General features: G+C 49.7%; 1 protein-coding gene and 1 long non-coding RNA gene across 3 annotated transcripts in view; one reads left to right on the top strand and one right to left on the bottom strand.

The window, feature by feature from the left end:
• Positions 1-4,580: 4,580 nt before the first annotated feature.
• CFAP418 (cilia and flagella associated protein 418) overlaps positions 4,581-20,918 on the bottom strand; it is a 51,368-nt gene continuing 35,030 nt past the window's right edge. Inside the window, exons 8-10 of one of the 2 annotated variants that reach the window (XR_014055828.1) lie at positions 12,829-12,928; positions 7,953-8,119; positions 4,581-4,819 (exon numbers count right to left, since the gene is read on the bottom strand). The gene's annotated coding sequence lies outside the window, so the exon portion shown is untranslated. The remainder of the gene's footprint in view (positions 4,820-7,952; positions 8,120-12,828; positions 12,929-20,918) is intronic. The other variant, XR_014055827.1, reaches the window with a different exon arrangement.
• LOC145509064 (uncharacterized) lies at positions 8,461-10,671 on the top strand. Its single transcript, XR_014055838.1, has 2 exons — positions 8,461-9,021; positions 9,500-10,671. It is a non-coding gene; the product is annotated as an uncharacterized LOC145509064 (long non-coding RNA).

Here is a 20,918-nt window from a genome sequence, read left to right on the forward strand (position 1 = left end):
GGGAGAAAATCCGATTGAAATCATCATTACATCATTACAAAGCCCAGTTGAAGCTTAGCTTTTGATCAAAGTGGTAAGAATAGGGTCAAGTATGCCTGAAGGTCAGCAGTGATTCTTAGTAGATTAAGCATCAGAGCCACTGTGTTCAAAACATCAGTCCACCCTGGTTCCACTGGCTGCCACATCACCCCCACCCCCATTACAGTGAATCTCTAGGAGGTATCTGCATTAAAAAAAAAAGGGGGGGGGAACCTGCTTTCCTATGATAAGAATGGCCGGGAGGCACTTGTAGAAACATCTTTCCTGACTTCTGGAGATTCTGCTTTAGGGCGTTGGGGGTGGGTTCTGGAACTTGCATTTTTAAACAGGTGCTTCTTTTTTTTTTTTTTTAATTGAAGTATATTTGGTTTACAATGTTGTTTATAGCACAGCGATTCAGAGTCTTTTTCCCTGTGATATGTAGTAGATCCTTGTTGGTCATCCATGGAATTGGCACAAAAACAGACACAGACATCAATGGAACAGGAGAGAAAGCCCATAAATGAACCCATGCACCTATGGTCATTTATCTCTGACAAAGGAGGCAAGAATATACAATGGAGAAAGAGAGTCTCTTCAAAAAGTGGTGCTGGGAAAACTGGACAGCTACAAGTCAAAGAATGAAATTAGAACATTCTCCACACCATACGCAAAAATAAATAGGGTCTTCTTTTGAAAAGTTAGGGAAGCCCTGGTTTAAAGCAAACTTGACCTTCTCAGGGAGATGGACTCCTTGGCGCCGTCTAAGTAGTCATAAACCTTCTTTTTTTACTACTTGCAATTCTTTGTGATGGCTCCATCTCCAGCCAGGAGTCTGGAAATATTCATGGTGTGGAGACCTGAGAGTTGTGTTTGGAGATTACAAAGCATAAAACGTTGGTTGGTGTATGTGTTTATACAAACAATGCACTTCTGAAAACTACCTGAGATGATGGTAGAAAAAGAAGTGTTGGCTAAAATTGTAGAAATTGGAGGCTGAGACAGTGCTCTGAGAAATATCTCTGACACTAAATAAAACAAAACGATTAGGGGATACCCCCACAGACAGATGGGGAGAATTCAGGACTCCACCTGAATGGAGAGCCCTGCAACTGAAGGCGGGAGTCTCCACTTCAGTTACCTTCCAAGACAGTGTAGCTTCACCGACTGCTTCTGTCTGAGAATCCTGGGAGCACCAATCTTCCCCACATGCTTCAAGCCTAGAAGATGCTAGAGCCTGTCCTCCTACTCGTGGGCCAAGAAGAGGTCTCTTAGCCAACCCTAGTGAGACATGAGCCAGGGGAGGCTAATGCTCTCATTACCCACCACCCCCACTCTTTAGAAGGACCACGCACCGCATCCCAGCCTCTCCTGTCTGTCTCCTCCCCGGGCTAGCTGCCAAGGGGACAGCTTTGCTTGCTGGACCCCACGCTGCTGGTGCCTGAGCTTCTCCCATATGACTTCTCTTATAGGAACTTGAAAATAACTTGAACAGTATCACACTCATGAAGTCCCATTTTGAGGAACCATCCATACCAGGCATGCTGAAGTTTGTAAAGAGACATTAATGGAGTAACAACATTCTTCCAAGACCAGACCAGGATCACTAGATAGGGCAGGAACTGAACAAGTCCTCGGAAAATGGTTTTGGGAAAACAAAACAACAACCATGAGAATATGCAACTCTGTGAATGTACTAAAGACTACTGAGTTGTGCACTTTAAGTGGGTGAATCATATGGTATGAGAATTATATCGTAATGAAACTGATACCCACCTACTCCCTCCCTCCAAAAGTAGAAGAATTTAAAAAGTGAAATGGAGATAATGATTTCCTGAAAAGGTAGTTTCTCATTTTTAGACATAATGAACTTGGTTTTCCCTCCTATTCTGTTTAGAAAGTACCAGCATGTGATCATCTATGAGCACCGCAGAACCTGACCCACCCCTACCTCTACAAACCATGACAGGATTTAAGAGGGTGAGATTTGACAAATTCCCAAAGAGCCAAAGAGGCTAACTATCACTTCTCAGGACGGGTTTGCAGTCTGAATCCCGACTAGCATTAATAATAGTAGCTGTGTGTGTGTGTGTTCAGTTGCTCAATCATGGCCGACTCTTTGTGACCACATGGACTGTAGCCCACTAGGCTCCTCTGTCCCTGGGATTTTCCAGGCGAGAATACTGGAGTGGGTTGCCATTTCCTCCTCCAGAGGATCTTCCCAACCCAGGGATCAAACCACCGTCTCTTGTACTACAGGTGGATTCTTTACAGCTGAGCCACTGGTGAAGCCCAATAATAGTAGCTAGGGCTTAGCAAAGAATGACGACATGCCAGGCCCTGCCTAAGCACGCTCCAGCCTCAGAGGACCCTATAAGGTAGTGCTGAATTTCACACAAAAAACTGAAGCCACTTTGATAAGCTGCCCGAAGTCACACAGCTTTATGGCTGAACCAGAGGCCAACCGCATGGTTCTAACTCGGGCTGCACACTGCAAGTAGCTGGAGAGCTAGACAATCTACGGGATGATTACTGGCCCTGGAGATTCTGACTTGATTGATTTGGGGGTGTGGCCTGAGCATCAGGCTTTTGCCTTTGTTTTGATTATAGTGCATTGCTGATTTCAGTAAGACCCACTCTAGGGTCCAGGGTCCCTGGGAAAGAGGCCGTTCACTCCTCACAGGCACCATGGCCATGGGTCTGGGCAGCTGTTGCTGGCAGCATGGCTAAATCCCTCCTGATGGGGTTAATAGAAGGAAGAGGGGTATGAGTTTCAGGGCAGTGGCCATGGCTACCAGCTTCCACATAATCTGTCAGGCCCTGTCTGATCCTTGACCTCTGCTAGCTGCCCCTCCTCACAGCTGGAAGCCACGAAACCCATCCCACCCGAGCCCTCTGCCCAGGTCTCACCCTGGGCAGGGCAGGGGGTGGGGAAGGCTCGAGGCAACATCAGCTCAAGAGTGTGTGTCAACAGCAAGAACAACAGCAAGCATTCCTGGCTGCAAATCCAGCCAACCCTGTGCTAAATCCCTGCAACTGACTTCTGGACTTTGTCCTAGGTCTGCAAAGTGACTGGGTTAACAGACGTGTGACTGCTCTTAACAGACGAGTGCCCAGCTCCTGTGCGAAGTCCTCACCGGGAACGCAGCTCCGCTTCTCAAGTGCGGCCCTGCCTCTCACTCAGGGACAAGTCTCTCTTCAGGCTTTGACCCTTGTGGCTGCTTCTTTATAATTAACAGCTCCAAGTTCCTATCCCGCCACCATTCTTCCCAGGGTCTCCCTCAGGTTAGTTTTGCGCTGGCCTTCTTCAGAGGCCTGGAAGGCTTTGTTTTTTGTTTGTTAGGCTGTCTCCTAACAAACGACCCTCTTCAAGACCCACACACTTGCCCAGCGTTTACATTTTCAAACCTGTTTAAGGGTCAGCCCTTCATAATAGTGACATAGAGTCCTCTGAAGTTAATACAGAAGTTGGGCTAGAAACACACAGTAAAAGTACTGGACTAAAGCAGTCGAGGAAAGAAAGTGGGAAACAGAGGCCCCACAGTTCAGCTCAGTTCAGTTCAGTCGCTCAGTCGTGTCCGACTCTCTGTGACCCCTTGGACTGCAGCACGCCAGGCTTCCCTGTCGATCACCAACTCCCAGAGTTTACTCAAAGTCATGTCCATTGAGTCTGTGATGACATCCAACCATCTCATCCTCTGTCGTCCCCTTCTCCTCCTGCCCTCAATCTTTCCCAGCATCAGGGTCTTTTCCAATGAGTCAGTTCTTCGCATCAGGTGGCCAAAGTATTGGAGTTTCAGCTTCAGCATCAGTCCTTCCAATGAATATTCAGGCCTAATTTCCTTTAGGATGGACTGGTTGGATCCCCCTGCTGTCCAAGGGACTCTCAAGAGTCTTCTCCAACACCACCCTCAGGACCTCTCAGCTGAGGGCTGTGCTCCTCCCTCCCCTGGTGCTAGGCAACCTGCCTCCCACGACCTGCCCTCTGCCCTCCCCACCCTGGCCTGGCTTCCTGCCCATCTCTCTACCAGCAGGAGGGCTGCAGGAAGGAAGCCTGGTGTCCCCCAACAAGTTCGGCAGGAGATGGGCTAAACGCTCCTGAAAAAATGGAAGCCTGGCTAGGCCCCCGGCTTTCACTGTTGACCTCTGCCTTCAGTACAGGCCATCTTGTGATTCAGCCTCCAAGCTCTGTCCTGAGGCCTCCCAACTCCTCACTGCTGGCTCCTTCTCAGGCCTCTCAGCTTTGCCATTTAGAAACCCTGTTCCATCCCACAGGGATTGTAGCTCTTGTCCGAATCTCCCTCTTCTTCTCAGTTCGGCTAAAGAACGATGCAACTGCCCAGCGCCCCTCTGAGGGAGGCTGTTTTCCCTCACACCTACAGTTTACTTCAGGCCTGGAAGCCATTGCTGATATTCTCATAGCCTCCTATTGCTCTTTATTGGCTAATGCGTATGCACCCTCCTTTAGAAAACGGTCCTCCTTTGAAATCTGGGCTGTTCCTCATACACCATCAGTAATGTTCTGGATTAGTTTCTCTGCTGACAGAAAGCTTAAAATAACAGTGTCTAAAACACATGATTTTATTAAGTCAAAGGAGTGTCAGAGGTAGGCGGTCCAGGGTGGGTAAGTTGGCTTGTGGGTAAGTCAGGACACAGACTGAGTCTCCCCTGAGGCGCTACCTTTCTTAGGATGGGACCCTCGTCCTTGTGGCCCAGCTTGCTGCGGCAAGTTTCAGTCAACACGATGGAGTCCCACGTCGGCTTCCAGAAGGACCCAGAATGGTCGCCTGGCCACTCCAAGCTGCCAGTTGGAACAGGCAATGTGATTTTAAAAACTCTGGGTGACAATGGTTCCAGCTAAAGAACCCAGCGCCTGTTGCTGAAGAGGGAGGGGCGGATGGATACCAGGAGGCAGCTCTCCGTGGCTCCCCCGCCGTCCACTGCCTCCCCCTGCCATCTTCCCACAAGCTCTGAGGACTTGGGACCCGTGTCCCTCTAACTGTGCCACCATCGTGGACCCCTCAGCGTCGGGGTCAGCGAGCCTCTCTCATCAATCTGCCCCGCGCCCCCTCCCTACTGCCGCAGCGTGGACCTTGTCGTCCCGGCTCTAAAGTGTGGTCTGAACACCGCCTCTCACCGTCCCCCGACTCTCCTGCCTCCCACCAGTCTGTTCTGGGGCCTCCCTAGCATCGTGATTTCCTTGTCTCCTGTCACCTGCCATGTTCAGTCTCCTCGCCACGGTCCTGCGGTTCTCTCACCGCACTTCCAGCCCCCTCCCAGGCCTGGGGCCCAGGCCCAGCTCCATCGCAGGGCCAACGAGACCCAACCTGGTTTTCAGGGCAGCTGCCTGCAGTGCTGCTTTTAGCCTCTCACGTGGACGTGGCCCCTCTTTCTCCCATTTGCCTTTCCTGTTCTGTGTGCTTAGGCGCTCTGTCGTGTATAACTCTTTTGCGACCCCATGGACTGTAGCCTGCCAGGCTCCTCTGTCCATGGGATTCTCCAGGCAAGAGTACTGGAGTGGATGCCATGCCCTCCTCCAGGTAATCTTCCCAATCCAGGGACTGAACCCAGGTCTCCTGCATTGCGGGCAGATTCTTTACCTTCTGAGCCACCAGGGAAGCCCTTGAGCTAGCACTTTCCTCAGGTCCTCGCCACTCCCCCACCCCCACCCCGGAAATGACCCTGCTCACTATTTTTAAGAAAAGGGGTCCTACTAATAAAAAATAAATAAATGGGGTCCTTAGGGGTGACCCCTCCACTTTCTGTCCCTCGAGCTTCTAGGACCAGCCTTTTCCTTCTGTGCCATCTCCTCATGGAGCTACAGCACCCTGCCTCCTCTGGATTATCACACCTTTGAGTGTCTCCTGGAGTTCCTCTACCTTCAGCCTTGTCTTCACTGGCCTCCTCCTCCCTGGACATAAATCTGAGGATCTCTCCCTCATGTATCTCTGCCCATAGCCCGCAGAGGTCCTCTCACAGCCTGTGGTGTGGGGAAGTCTCCTGCCTCCTTCTCTCCATTTCCTCACTCCCACTCATACTATTTCCCTGACACCCACCCTGACAGGCCTCCCCTGGTGACTCCTAGGGGCAGAACTCACTATTAGCCTCACCACCCCACCCCCAATTCTCTGTTCCCTTAGCTTTCCAGGCACCCCTCTTTCTTCAGTTGCCTGTTCTGTATTTCCCAGGCCAGCTGCTTTCCTCTCCCTGTGGGTAAAGGTAATTCATGGTTTCCACAAAATGGGGGCTGACCCCGGGGCCAGGCCCACGTCACAGATCTAACAGATCTAAGTCAGCATCCATGGGACACACCTCACCATCAAGGAAACCTACCACCACCAATCACAAGTCTCTAACTCGGCTTTAGCTTACCTCACTCTAGAAAAGAGTACCTGCGCCTTATAAGGATATACTGACCTCCTAGCCAACCATGCCTTGTTTCCTGTCCTCACTTCTAAGTTCTATAAACCTACTCTTGCCGGAATCCCTGGGGAGAAGGGCTCCTCTTGTGAAACACTGTACTCTGCCCACCCTAGTCTGTTTCCTCTTGAACAAAGGACCTCACACTCGTTACCAAATTGCTTTGTTGTTGACGTTCAACCGAGTCTTGGAGATGCAAGTTCTCCAGCCTTCCTTCCAGGCCCCTCTGCTCTCTCAGGGGCCATGTTCCCCACCGAACTCCTTCACACTCAGGGGTTCAATTGCTCCCTGCATTCCAGCAGGGCTGGGATGAAAGAAATTTGAAGAAAGCTAAGTTCACCCAGGTCTCAGGCATGTTTGGGCCTGTCCAGGAGTCCAGTAGACAGACTCGCCCAGGTCTATTTGTAAGGGAACCAGGGGGGTCTCCTGCAAAGACCCCAGCTATTGTTTCATTTCCCCATCACAATTGACCAGCAGATCTACCTCAACACACAGTTGTGAGCATTCTTGTAGGCACTGGGGGGCCAGAGGGAACAAAACTAAACAGATAAAATTTTAGTCTTTGTGGAAATACACATAAACAAGATCAACAAGTAAGCTATGATGTGAGAAACACTGAGGAGAAAAATTAAGCAGGTGTGGAGATAAAAGTGTGTGTGTGTGTGCATGTGTGTACAGGTGCTGACATCTGAGATCGTTTAATCACTGAGACTGTGAGCAAAGACTGAAGAGGGGGTGGGTGGCCACGTGTAGGGAGAATACTCCAGGCTGAGGGAACAGCAGGTGCAAAGGGCCTGAGAGGACAGCTAAGGTCCTTTGCCTGAGGACTGGAGGAACAGTGGGAATAAAGACAAGCAGCCCAGAGTCAAGGTCAGAGCATCACTGGGGTTTGTGGGGGGTGGTGGTCATGTTAAGGCTGAGACCACGGGGCTTCGGAAGGACTTGAGTTTTACCCTGAGGTGGGAAGATGAGGTTGAAGCGGAGCACTGAATGGTGGATGTTTTGCTCAGACTATTGTGTTAAGACTGGACTGAAGGGCAGGAACAGGAAGATCAGTTGGGAGGCTGTGGCAATAACCCAGGCAAGAGATGGTGGTGGCTGGGTCTGGGCTGAGGACACTGGAGGTGACGAGAAGTGGTTAGAAGCTTCCTGGGAGTCGAGGGTTGTGCCAACAGAACGATAATGCTTGGGCCCACAGGCTGGATGATCCAGACTCTGGGTACTAATCCTTGTCTACTTGGATCGTGTCTTCAGATTGCCCAGTCTGGGTAGGCTAGAGATTTTTTTCCCCCTGAAACTGATATTCTCAGAGTCCGTCTTTATGGAAAGATGCTAATATGGGGTAGGAATGGAGGCGGGTGTCCACGGGGCTTGCCTCTGCGGGTGTGGAGGTGCTCGGACCATTCCTGGTGATGGTGGGGTGGTGGTGATAGTAGTGGTGGTGTGGGGGCTGAGCTAGTCCTGCTCTAGCCGGGGCCTGGCCTTCTGTGGGTTTTGTTGGCTTTCATCTTTACCTGCTTGTGGAACGTCTGTTCTTTCAATGCAGACATCGATGCTGTTGCCAATGGGCCTTGGCCCCAGTGGGTCAGAGCTGGAGCCATGATTCTTGGGTGGGCATCGGGACCCAGGCTTGGCTCTGAGTCTGGCTGGTCCCTGGTGGTCAGGAACGAGGAAAGGAGAGCTGTGGAAACCACGGGGCCACAGAGGTCTGGTTCAAGAAGTGAGCTTGTATGAGTGAGCAAGCTCAAGCGTTCCTGGGCTGTGTCTGAGAGGAGCTGGAGTTCCCCAGGAGGGGGGAGACGCAGGCCGAGGAGGCCATCCTGGTGACTCACTGTCACGCTCCTTTTCACTCCAGACTCCTGCTGCCTGGCAAGCGTGCCTTCTAGTCAGCTGACTCCTACTCTCTCCCCAGGCCAGCCTGCTCTCCGGTACCCACACCTCTGGGCACCCTGGCTTCTGGCATCCGAGCTCTTAGACACGGCGTGTCCGAGCCCTTCCTCCCCTGCTGCCCCCCTCCCTCCTGCTCTCAGTGTCCGGAGCGATGACTGCCTACCCCCCGGCCAGCCTCCCCGCCGAAGCCTGGAGGGCAGCCCAGTTCCCGTCACACCCAATTAATCATCGACTCTGAGTGGCACCCCCTAAACACCGCTCCATCCCCTTGCCTTTCTTTCCACCCTTGTAGCAGCGCTGGCCACAGTTCTGGGGGGGCCCCTGACAGGTTAGTCTCCCGATCATGTCCTCCTTCCCATCCTCCTCACCCCGGGGTCCCCAGAGTGCCTCCGGAGTCGGGTCTCCGTCCTGCCCTCCCTGGGTCTGTGGCTCTCCCCCTGACCCTGGGGACTGCAAGGTGCACGAGGCCTGGCCACCTGTCCAGCCTCTATGAGCTGGAGGTGGGGAGGGTGGAGGCTATGCCCAGCGTCGTCTTCTCCTTGGGCTATGACCAACGTCTAAACAAGGAGGAATTTCTGCCTCCCTATAGCCCTTGTAGCTCAGTCGGTAAAGAATCCACCTGCAGTGCAGAACACCCGGGTTCGATTCCTGGGTTGGGAAGATCCCCTGGAGGAGGGCATGGCAACCACTCCAGTACTCTTCCCTGGAGAATCCCATGGACAGAGGAGCCTGGTGGGCTACAGTCCATGGGGTTGCAAAGAGTGGGATGTGACTGAGCGACTACACTTTCACTTTTAAGGGAAACATAAGGAAGGAAGAAGCAGTCCCCACCCCACCGCCCACCCCTACCACGCCACCCTGCTGACCCTCTTCTCCTGGGGCTGGAGGGGGCTCTTTGTGACCCAGGAGGAAGAACCCAGCACCCTCAACCGGATGTCTCCCTGTTTGTCCTGCAGAAACACGCATTCAGTGCATTTGCCAGTGTTTATTGACTAAGTTGGGCTTCACTTTGGGAAGGGGGAAGCCTGTGGTTTTAGGTAGTAAGAATCCAGTTTAGCGGGGAATCCTTAGAAGGCCCACTCCTTCTAGAGTACCATTTGTTATTCCCGTAAGTGAAGTGAAAGTCCCTAAATTGTGTCCGACCCTTTGCGACCCCACTATAGCCCCCCAGGCTCCTCTGTCCATGGGGATTCTCCAGGCAGGAATACTGGAGTGGGTTGCCGTTCCCTTCTCCAAGGGATCTTCCCAGCCCAGGGATCGAACCCAGATCTCCCGCACTGCAGGCAGATTCTTGACCATTTGAAACACCAGGGATGCCCATTATTTCCCTAAAGCCCTAGACAAACCAGGGTCTTGCACACCTCCATGCTTCAGCTTCTGCTCTTCCCTCCCTGAAATGGCTCATCCTTCTTGTGGCAAATTTCTCTCTTGTTCCCAGGCTCCCTCAGGCTCTGCATCAGGCACGTGGTCTCCCCAACCCACTCCTGCCCTCCAGTGCTCCTTCCCCAGGCGTCCCCCCACACGGGTGCCTTCTTCTAGTCTCACAAGTACCTAATTCTACTGCAGCGTTTGTACCTAATCCACTCCCTTGCTTCCTTTTCATTTTTGTATCCCTTGCTCTTAGCACAGAGTCTGGCCTACAGTATTTTGCTTGGTAAAAGTCTGCTGAAGGTGATTCAGTTCAACATAGTGTATTCCACGTATATGACAGTCTAGACACTGTAAGGCAAGCATTGGGATACAAGATGAATACCTTGGGGACCCTTAAAAGTGTGCAGTCTACTGGAAAAGTGCACACTGTTGCAATTAAGTCATTATCAAGTGATATGGTAAGTCTCACATTAAGTCTATGAAGAATGCATCTCCTGGGTAGAGAAGTACTGAATCTGGACTAAAGATCGGATTTAAATCTGCCAACTGAAAACAGTCACTTGCCATCTGCCTCTACAAAGACAAAGTCACTAGCCACTGTGTTCTCTGACCTTTAACACACCCCAAGAAGAGTTTAGGGTGGAGATTAGGAATGAGACGCTCTCTGCTCTGGGAAGTACTGGCAGAACAGGCTTTCAGATAGATATTTTCAGAAGATTTTATGAACCCTAAAACTCGCATCTTCTCATATCTAGAGAAGCACTAAAATCATTCATAGAGACATCTGCTCCTCGTGAAAGCAAGTTTCTGCCAAAATGTGTGCTTGATTGCATGTATACTCCCTTCACCAAAATCACATATATACTGCCCCACCACTACCTCTTTGGAGCAGTTCCTCTGAGATATCTGAGATGCTATCTCTCAGGCTATAGTCCTCATTTTGCCCCGAATAAAACTAACTCACAAATCTCACATTGTGCATACTTTTTTCAGTCAACAAATTCTAGCTCCATAACCCACTAGCCTCCGTTTTCATAGTTGTAAAAAGGGAATTAATAGTACCTATCTCAACAGGTGAAGGATAAAATGAGATGATACAAATCAAAACATCCTGCATAGTTCCTGGGCTTCCTCCGTGGCTCAGTGTAAAGAATCTGCCTGCTAATGTAGGAGACACAGGAGATGTGGGTTTGACCCCTGGGTTGGGAAGATGCCCTGGTGTAGGAAATGGCAAACCACTCCAGTATTCTTGCCTGGAAATTTCCATGGACAGAGGAGCCTGACGGGCTACAGTCCATGGGGTCGCAGAGAGACAGGACTGAACGTATGCGCGCGCACACAGACACACACACACACAGAGTTATTGGGCACATGATATATATCCAGTTAACATTTGTAGAACTGTCCCTGCTTCTAGAAGCTTTAATTTTGCCTGGGGCTATTGTGCAGACTTTGCGGAGGGGTGACGCTGGCACTAGATTCAGAGAAGTAAAGAGTGCAAGTCGCTCAGTCAGATCCGACTCGTTGCGACCCCATGGACTATACAGTCCAGGAATTCGTCAGGCCTGAATACTGGAGCGGGTAGTCGTTCCCTTCTCCAGGGGATCTTCCCAACTAGGGATCGAACCCAGGTCTCCAGCATTGCAGGCGGATTGTTTACCAGCTGAGCTATCAAGAGGGAGGCTGTAAACTGCTTTTCTGGACAGAGGTCTCAGAGCTCGGGGTTGTGACCTGGGGATCCCGAGGCAAGGCAGCTTCTCAAGGAGCTGCAGGAGCCAGGAGATCTGTGGGCATGTGTCCCCCGCCCGCCCCAGAGCTGCTCAGCTGGGCCCAGGCCCAAAGAGCTCTATTTTGTCCTAGGCAGTGGGAGCTTGCTGCAGAAGGACAGGCCCTGACAGGCCCTGGGTGCTGGGGCTTGCACCCTGCTGTTTCCTGGGAGTAGCTCACAGCCCTGCTGGCCCCTCCTCGTCCTCCCATCCCTGCAGGGAGGCCCAGGGCATCTCAGCCCAAATTTCTAGAGTGACTGTCAGCTGGGAGTCAAGATGCTTCTTCCTTGGGGCTTTGATTTAAGTGCAGCCTCTGAAGCAGGGAATTCCTGCTTCAAGTGGAAGATGTAGAAGTCGAGCAGCCTCCAGAGAGATCCTAGTCTGTGGAGTCCATCGTTAAAGGAAATCAATCCTGAGTATTCATTGGAAGGACTGATGCTGAAGCTGAAACTCCAATACTTTGGCCACCTGATACGAAGAACTGACTCACTGGAAAAGCCCCTGATGCTGGGAAAGATTGAGGGTAGGAGAAGGGGATGACAGAGGATGAGATTGTTGGATGGCACCACTGACTCGATGGACATGAGTTTGAGCAAACTCCGGGAGATAGTGAAGGACAGAGAGGCCTGGCGTGTGCTGCAGTCCATGGGGTCCCAAACAGTTGGACACGACTGAGTGACTGAGCTGAACTGAGTTTATAATCTTGGGCCTGTGGTCTGACCTCTTTAAGCCTAGCCCCTTCCTCTGTGAAATGGGGATAACAATTCCAAGCCCCAGGGTTGCTACCAGGATTAAGTAAGTAAAGTTGTGCTTTCTTACTTTGTGCAATGAAGACCTTTGTACTTGGCATTTATTATGCAAGGTAGCTGTGGGGAGAAGGCAATGGCACCCCACTCCAGTACTTTTGCCTGGAGAATCCCATGGACGGAGGAGCCTGGTGGGCTGCAGTCCATGGGGTCGCTAAGAGTCAGACATGACTGAGTGACTTCACTTTCGCTTTTCCCTTTCATGCACTGGAGAAGGAAATGGCAACCCACTCCAGTGTTCTTGCCTGGAGAATCCCAGGGATGGCGGAGCCTGGTGGGCTGCCGTCTATGGGGTCGCACAGAGTCGGACACGACTGAAGCGACTCAGCAGCTGTGGGGAAGATTACAGAAAGGACCTGGAGACTCACTCAGATCCAATCAATCACAGAGTCCTAGAGGATCCAGCGCTTCTCAAACTTTGCTGTTCGAGTCACCCAGGGATCTATAAAAGGCAGATTTTGATCCAGTGGGCCTGGGGTGAGAGCTGTGAACCTGCCTTTCTAACACGCTCTTGGATGACCCCACACTGTCCTCCAGGGCCAGGACAAGGCACATACCTTCACCTCTGCAGGGCCCTGGCCGCTCTCTTGACGTTCCTGGCTTCTCCGGCCTTCACCAGCTCCGTGCAGGCTACTCACTCTGGTCAGATGAATCTTCCTGAAACAGAGGAGAAAATTTCTGATGTACAGCCAAGAACCATCACAGGAGCTGCTGCTTTCATGGGAGAAGGGAGGGAGGGCATAGTTGTCTCAACAAAGGATGGCTTTTAAGTCAACAAAATGGCCTAGAGGCTGCTTGGCATGTGGGAGGTGAGTCACTCAGGGCTTATTTCAAAAAAGACTGTGAGGGGGATGAGGCTTAGCAAGAAAGGAGGCTGCTCCAGAACATCACCTCCCTTGGGGTGGGGGATGCTTGCTGTCAGGCTCTTCCCTGGACTCAGTTTCTCTGTTGCAAAGGGGCTTAGCAGGTGCCCAGAAGCCCTGGCTGATGGCACTGAGGAGCGCCTGCTTGGGAAGGAGACCAGAGGAGGGCCCCAGAGCCATCGCCTCCGCACCATCTCTGTGTAGCTCCAGTGTCTGTGGGGAGGAGGAGGAGGAGGGCGCAGCCGTGCCTACACAGACATACAGATAGATCAAGTCCTGCTTCGAAGAGCCAGCAGCCTTCTCCACAATGTGCCTGGGAGATGCTCTAGAGGAAAAGGGGAAATGGGCAGAATCATTGAGGCCTGGTGAGGGGCCCCTAGCCTTGAGGGGGGATGGATGCCATTGGGATCTCTGAAGAGCCAAAACAGACTCAACTTAGATCTGTTTTGTTTTTTTTTTTTGACTTTGACGTTTGCTTTTGGTTGCCTTTGTTATTGTAAATCGTACATAATGGCCTGCTTCAGGGAACCCTGCCCCTCTGCCTGAACTAAACTAAAGTGCCCTTCTGCACTAAGTGCCTTTGTTCAGCTCACAGGGAGACAATTTGACCCTGCCCACCTGTGAATGGTTGCTGAAAAGAAGAAATTAATATTAATGCAACCCCTCCCTGATGCTGGCCAAGCCACCTGATACTGGCCAGGCCAGGCAAAATTAATGGTGTTTTTTTTTTTACTTTACTTCCTTACCTCTTCCCTCTCTCTGTTTTGGTATCCAGACCCCAATAGATGATTTGTTTTGGGGACACTAGTCTGCCATCTTCTCAGTCTTCTGTCTTTCCAAATAAAGTCACTATTCCCTGACTCAACGCCTTGTCCTCCAATTTACTGGCCTGTCATGTGGCAAGCAGAGCCACCTTGGGCTCAGTAACAACTCAGGTGGGAGGACTTCCTGGATTTTCTGATAGTCATAGCATCGGCCAACAAGCAGCTCTGTGCTTGTTTCACATGGTTCTAATGTCAAGAAACATAAAGTTGAGATTTACTAAATTGTGCTAAACTGGAGGAGTGGTGCGCTGGCAGGGTCTGGAGCTATGGTGGGGTTTTGGCGACCAGGGGTTGCATTAGGGGAGCCCTAAAAGATACTAAGAGCAGATGTGGAGGAGTGTCATTTTCAAGCTGATGAATGAGAAAATGCAAGCAGTAATTTCTGCACATAAACCACCTTCAAGAAGACATTGGGCCCCCTGTGAGCTTTATTCACATTTGCATAAAGTATTGCATAAAAGAGATGATTGGCATGAGCCTTGCTGGTCTGTTAGCTAAACACAGATCTGTGTTTGCAGCTGTGGTTACTCTTGTTGGACTGTCAGGAGGAAACTGTATATTGTGCATTAACGAGCAACTGATTAAATAGAGGAAGCTGGCTGTCCATCCGTGGTGGCTCTGATTCCACTTTGAGAGCATAGACCTGAGAGAAGGAAATGTTTTAAAACACGAGAGGGCCTGAAATTAAAACAAACAAAAAAAACCACTCTCATAATATTCTTCTTTCATTTATTTATTAATTTACTTTCAGAAAGTGAGGCAACTTATAATTGAAAACACCTGTGTAAACTGGGCAGCTCTAAATATGTCAGAAACAGCAGCAACTCGAGAGGAAATAGACAGTTCTGCCCAGAACATAAGGCAAGCGGCATCAGGCACTAAACGCAGATCTGATGCTCTCTTGTCTTGTTTTCCTCACTTTCCTGTATAAGAGACTTTGAAGAAATTGCATTTCCCATGACTCTCATCAAAGGAGTTATGAAACTGTTACAGTGAAGAGCCAATTTTGACTCCATGTTGGATCTGTTTGACTTTAAACTTTACTTTTCATTGCTTTTGTGGTTATGATCATACATAGTGGCCCGCCTCAGAGAACCCTGCCCCTCTGCCTGACTGGTAAACTAATATGCCTTTGTTCAGCTCACAGGGAGATAATCTGACCCTGCCCCCCTGTGAATGGTGGCAAGAAAGAAGAAACTAAGACATCCCCTCCCCGAGGCTGGTCATTCTAGGAGATGTTTTGCAAGACTGATTGCCCTTTTAATTTACTTCATCACCACCTCTCCCTCTCTATTCTGCCTTTTTTTTAACTTAACTTCCTCATCATTTCTCTCGCTGGTTCTACAGAAGAACCTGGCACCCAGACCCGAGCAAGATGGCTGTTTTGAGACATTAGTCTGCCATCTTCTTGGTCAGCCGGCTTTCTGAATAAAGTCATATTCCTTGCCTCCGCACATTTGCTCCTATTTTACTGGCCTGTTGTGCAGTGAGCAGAGCAAACTTGGACTTGGTAACAAAATATTTCCCCAAGAACTCAAAGCTGAAGCCTGGGTCAGCTTTCAGCAGCTTTCAGAGCCCAGAGAACACTCAGGACCATATTTTTGGTCCCGTGGCCCCTGCCCTGCTGCCCTCTGCTCACTTTGGAAGGTTACTGCTCACTCCCCATGTTTGTCCTGGACCCCAGGCCTTGTGACAATGTCCGTCTGGGCCTCAGTTCACAAGGTGGGTGTCCAACGGAGAGGCAGCCTTGGTAAGTATGGTGAGGCTAGGTCCTGAGGACTGGCTCTCAGCTTGCATGCCCACCTGGCCAGATTTCCCTCCGAACACCCTTCTGAATTGGGGGTGTGTGACCAGCAGGGCTAGGAGAAGTCAAGAGTGGGAGAAACAGGAGTTGGAGAGCAGGCAGGGCCAGGAAGTGACCTGGTGAGAGCTGATCCGCACACTCATGCAGCATTGGGTCTCCAAGTACTGGGCTGGGTGACAGGACTGAATACAAGAAATCCATCACATGTGGAGCTTGGCATTAGGTCATGGCTTGGGTTAAAGGGGCAGGTCCACCCTATTGGCTCCTTTCCCATCTGGTCTCGGTCTCTCCCCACTCCTGCTCTCTGAGCTCCAGTCATATCGTAGATCTTTCAATTCTGGGAAAGGGCTTCATGCTTTCCCATATCTGGGCTTTCCCAAGACAGTTTTCCCTCCCATGAATATAAACCCACAACCTTCACTGGGTTGCTGCCCACTCCTTCCACAGGAAGAAGTCTTTGATGCCTCACCCTGGGGCAGACTCCCCATGGCACCCTGCAGTTCCCCTTTGCAATACTCACTGCACTTGTAATTGCACGGATGGAGTGGATACTTCCTATTTCTGTGCCCCAGCAGTGTATTTTGTGTGTATGGCTACAGTACCCTGTTTAATTTGGGGAGGACTACCTCTCCTTCACTCTGGACCTATATGTTTTTTGGAGAAAATTGACCCTGGGCACCGAGAGTGGAACATGTGACCTAGGTTAGACCAATCAGTATAGTCCATCCCTGTGGGCTTCAGTGATTGGTTTAGAAATGGACAGGTGATCCAGTTAAGCCAATCAAGGCTAAGGACACTCAACCTTTGGATATTTGGATTTGCGAAGCACTGATTCACTTCCACTAACCTGAATCAGTGATGATATGAACCTGAGTGTTCCTGGACAACCATGAGTGAGAACTGAACCAACCCAGAGGGAAAAGAGCCAAGAGATGGCCCCTAGTGACATTGCTGAAGCTCTGAATTGAGCTGTATCTAAAGTCAACTTTATGTTTTCATATTTCAGTTGTTGTTCAGCTGCTAAGTCATGTCTAACTCTTTGCAACCCCGTATCCTTCACTATCGGAGAAGACAATGGCACCCCACTCCAGTACTCTTGCCTGGAAAATCCCATGGATGGAGGAGCCTGGTAGGCTGCAGTCCATGGGGTCGCTAAGAGTCGGACACGACTGAGTGACTTCACTTTCACTTTTCACTTTCCTGCATTGGAGAAGGAAATGGCAACCCACTCCAGTGTTCTTGCCTGGAGAATCCCAGGGACGGCGGAGCCTGGTGAGCTGCCGTCTATGGGGTCGCACAGGGTAGGACACGACTGAAGCGACTTAGCAGCAGCAGCAGCATCCTTCACTATCTCCCTGAGTTTTCTCAAACTCATGTCCATTGAGTCAGTGATGCCATCCAACCTTCTCATCCTCTGTCACCCACTTCTTTCCTGCCCTCAACCTTCCCTAGCATCAGGGACTTTTCCAATGAGTTGGTACGTCACATCAGGTGGCCAAAATATTGGAGCTTCAGCTTCAGCATCAGTCCTAATGAATATTCAGGATTGATTTCCTTTAGGATTGACTGGTTCGATCTCCTTGCTGTCCAAGGGACTCTCAAGAGTCTTCTCCAGCACCATAGTTCGAAAGTGTCAATTCTTTGGCTCTCAGCCTTCTTTATGGTTCAACTCTCACATCCATACCTGACTACTGGAAAAACCATAACTTTGACTACACAGACCTTTTAAAACAGAGACTCTTTGTGTTGGATATTCTGTCAGTTGCAATCGGCATCATCTAAATAATAGCCTTTGTCTAAGCTGTCTTCCGGAGAAGGCAATGGCACCCCACTCCAGTACTCATGCCTGGAAAATCCCATGGATGGAGGAGCCTGGTAAGCTACAGTCCATGGGGTCGCTAAGAGTCGGACACGACTGAGCGACTTCACTTTCACTTTTCCCTTTCATGCACTGGAGAAGGAAATGGCAACCCACTCCAGTGTTCTTGCCTGGAGAATCCCAGGGATGGGGGAGCCTGGTGGGTTGCCGTCTATGGGGTCGCACAGAGTCGGACACGACTGAAGGGACTTAGCAGCAGCAGCAGCAAGCTGTCTTCCTTTTGCAGTGAGCACAGGCACTATGCCTGTGTCTTGGGGCCTGGTTTAGCGCCTGGTCCACAGGAATGGTCAACAAATGAATCAACCAATGAAGAGATGGGTCTCAAGAGCTTCCCTAATCTCACCCTTTTTTTCCTTTCAGACCTGGAAATGAGGCAAAGGTTTTAGTTCTTTCTGGGTAATGAACTTGTTAAAGAGTCCCACTGGAACCAATTTTCTTTAGAGCTGAGAACTTCAACTACAAGAAAGCAGCCACAAGTCATGACTAAAGGGTTGATGGGAAAGACCTGTTGCTCAGATTTTCTGAGTGTCTATAGTTTTACTATTAGCAGGATTTCTTTGGCTTACAGTTCTGAGACCTCTTAGGAGTTCTCTGTTAATACATATCTATATCTGCTTATATGAGTATAAAGTATCTGAAGAGATACACAAGAAGCTAAAAAAAAAGGTTACCTGCAGAGAGTTGAGAATTGGCACAATGGAAGGCAGGTGGGTGTAGAAATAAGAATTTTTATATTGTTTAAATTTTGGGCCATTTGAATGTGTTACCTTTAAAAAAATTAAGTTAAAGGGAGAATATCCATGAAAGTGCAGAACCGCTAGAAGCCATTATCAGCACTTAACAACTGGGGAGAGGGGCATTTATTTATCAGCTTGTTTTTCATCTGGGGGAGCTGGTTTCATTGGGGGAGTTGCTGATAGGCTAGGCAGGAGTGGTTTGTCCTGGTTGAGGAAGGGGAGATAGAGGGACAAAGCTTTCAGGGGACCCTCTGGTTGTATCACACATCTGACAAGGTGAGGGGGAGGAGAATTAGGCAGATCAAAGGGAGGGGAAAACATTAAAGATCCTCCTTCCCAGGGGCCCACGTGTCGCTGGATGGGCTTGATGGTTTCCAAGACTCCTCTTGGTGGCTGAGATGGTAAAGAATCCACCTGCAATGCGGGAAACCTGGGTTTGATCCCTGGGTTGGGAAGATACCCTGGAGGAGGGCATGGCAACCCACTCCAGTATTCTTGCCTGGAGAATCCCCATGGACAGAGGTGCCTGGCAGGTTACAGTCCATGGGGTCTCAAAGAGTCTGACATGACTGAGTAACTAAACACACAGCACAGAAGACTCCTCTTATTTAAAAAAAGTTCCTGACACCCTTCATCTGTGTATCTGCAGGCATAACCCTTCAACTCTCCAAGCCTGTGTGTTGACTCATCGATAAAACAAAAGGCTGGATTAATGGTCTAGTCCCAAGTCCTTTCCAGTTCTGATGCCCTTTTGCTAAGATGATGTCTTCTCTCCCTGAGACCCCTGTTCAGAAAAGACACAGGGAACAACTTATGTACCTTCAGATCATGCCAAGCTTAGACCCTGAAGAGAGCTTGGCTGCTAGAGCTCCTAACAAGAGCAGTCACAATTCCTTCCCGTGTTTAAATGTTGCTCATTGGAGTTAAGTGGACGAGCAGTTGGTGGATCAGTTGACTATGTAGTTGACGTGCTTCCAGTCCCGTTTGCCCTGTACCCTGGGGGCTCCTTTGCGGCTCTCCTGATGCAATGTGCGCCCCCACTGGCCAGTGGGCTTCTGCAGAGCTGAAAACCTGTGCCAGTGACCGTGACCTTGGAGAGGCTGCTGGCTGTCACCTCTGAGAGAACCCCTGTGAGAACGGGAAGGCCCTCATCTTTGGAGCACAGTGGTAGCAGTGGCTGTGGTCATCAGTGGTCAGAAGGCAGCAAGTGGGGCAGGGTAGGGGCGATGGGCAGCGTTTGGTGATGACTGGAAGAACACTGACCCGGTGTGGGGTGATGGTGGAGCACCCAGGCTGGTCTGTGGGGCTGGAGGAGGGGTGTCCCTCAGGACAGGTGGCCCAGTGGGAATGTTCACAAGGGCTCAGCTTTAGATTTTGATATTACAGCAAATGAGACAGTCAATTCAGGGACCAAGTTAGAGTGGCAGGACTGAAAGCTGCTTGTCACATCACATAAAACGGGCAGCTCCTGGCATCCAGCCTTTACGGTAAGAACAGCAGCAGCTGCTCACAGAGGGGTGAAGAGAGTGGGAGTAAAGATGCTATTCAAGCCCTATAGACCCTACTGCCTATAATGAACTGTAAAAGAAAAAATACAGATATACAGTTTATATACAATCTATATGTCATTTTTCTTTTTTATTGGAGTAGAGTTTATACCCCAATAAACTATAATGGGAGTTTTATATATATATATATAACTGTAAACTAACTGGGAGTTTACAATGCTGTGTTAATTTTTACTGGACAGTGAAATGAATCAGCCATACATACACATGTATGCTCTCCCTTTTGGACCTCCTTCCCATTCAGCTCACTCAGTGTATTAAATAGAGTTCCCTGTGCCACACAGTATGTTCTCATTAGTTACCTATTTTCTACATAGCATCAGTAGCGTATATGTGTCAATCCCAGTCTCCCAATTCCTCCCATCCACTCCCTTCCTCCTTGGTATCTATATATTTGTTCTCTATGTCTGTGTCTTTTTCTGCTTTGCAAATATGTGTCATTAAATTCTGTAATTACTACATGGCTTGGGCTTTTGTGTTAAGTAATTTGTTCAATGTAATAATTTAAACAATATCAGTATTTCTGTGACTTTGTTTTGAGCCTTCGTTTTCTCACTGGGAGTCAGGGGCGGAACTCCTGGGGGGGACCAGGCTCGTCTTCCGGGAGGCCCCCTGGGTGATGGGCTCATGGTTGCCCAGGCAGCCAACAGGGAACTGGAACAGCAGCTGAAGAGCTGGCCCAGCTGTCTTATGGTATCCTGAGCACAGGGTTCTGCCCTCCGTCTCTGCTCCAGGCCTAAATGAGTTTAGGCTTTGAAGTTAATCAAATTTGGGTTGAAATCCCAATTTAACAATTTAGCTGAAGTGGGTAATTTTCTGGAGAAAAATATTAAATTTAATGCAAGAAGTAATAAAAATGTGTATGAACAACTATTTTAGTCTATTCTGTGTACTTTACTGTATGTTTGAAATATTTCATAGTTAAATATATTTTAAAGTGCTAATAATGATAAACAAATACAGACTCTTCAT

The sequence above is a fragment of the Giraffa tippelskirchi genome, chromosome 6 (assembly GCF_054371585.1).
Source record: "Giraffa tippelskirchi isolate mGirTip1 chromosome 6, T2T-mGirTip1v1.2.pri, whole genome shotgun sequence".
In the NCBI taxonomy this organism is placed as follows: Eukaryota; Metazoa; Chordata; class Mammalia; order Artiodactyla; family Giraffidae; genus Giraffa; species Giraffa tippelskirchi.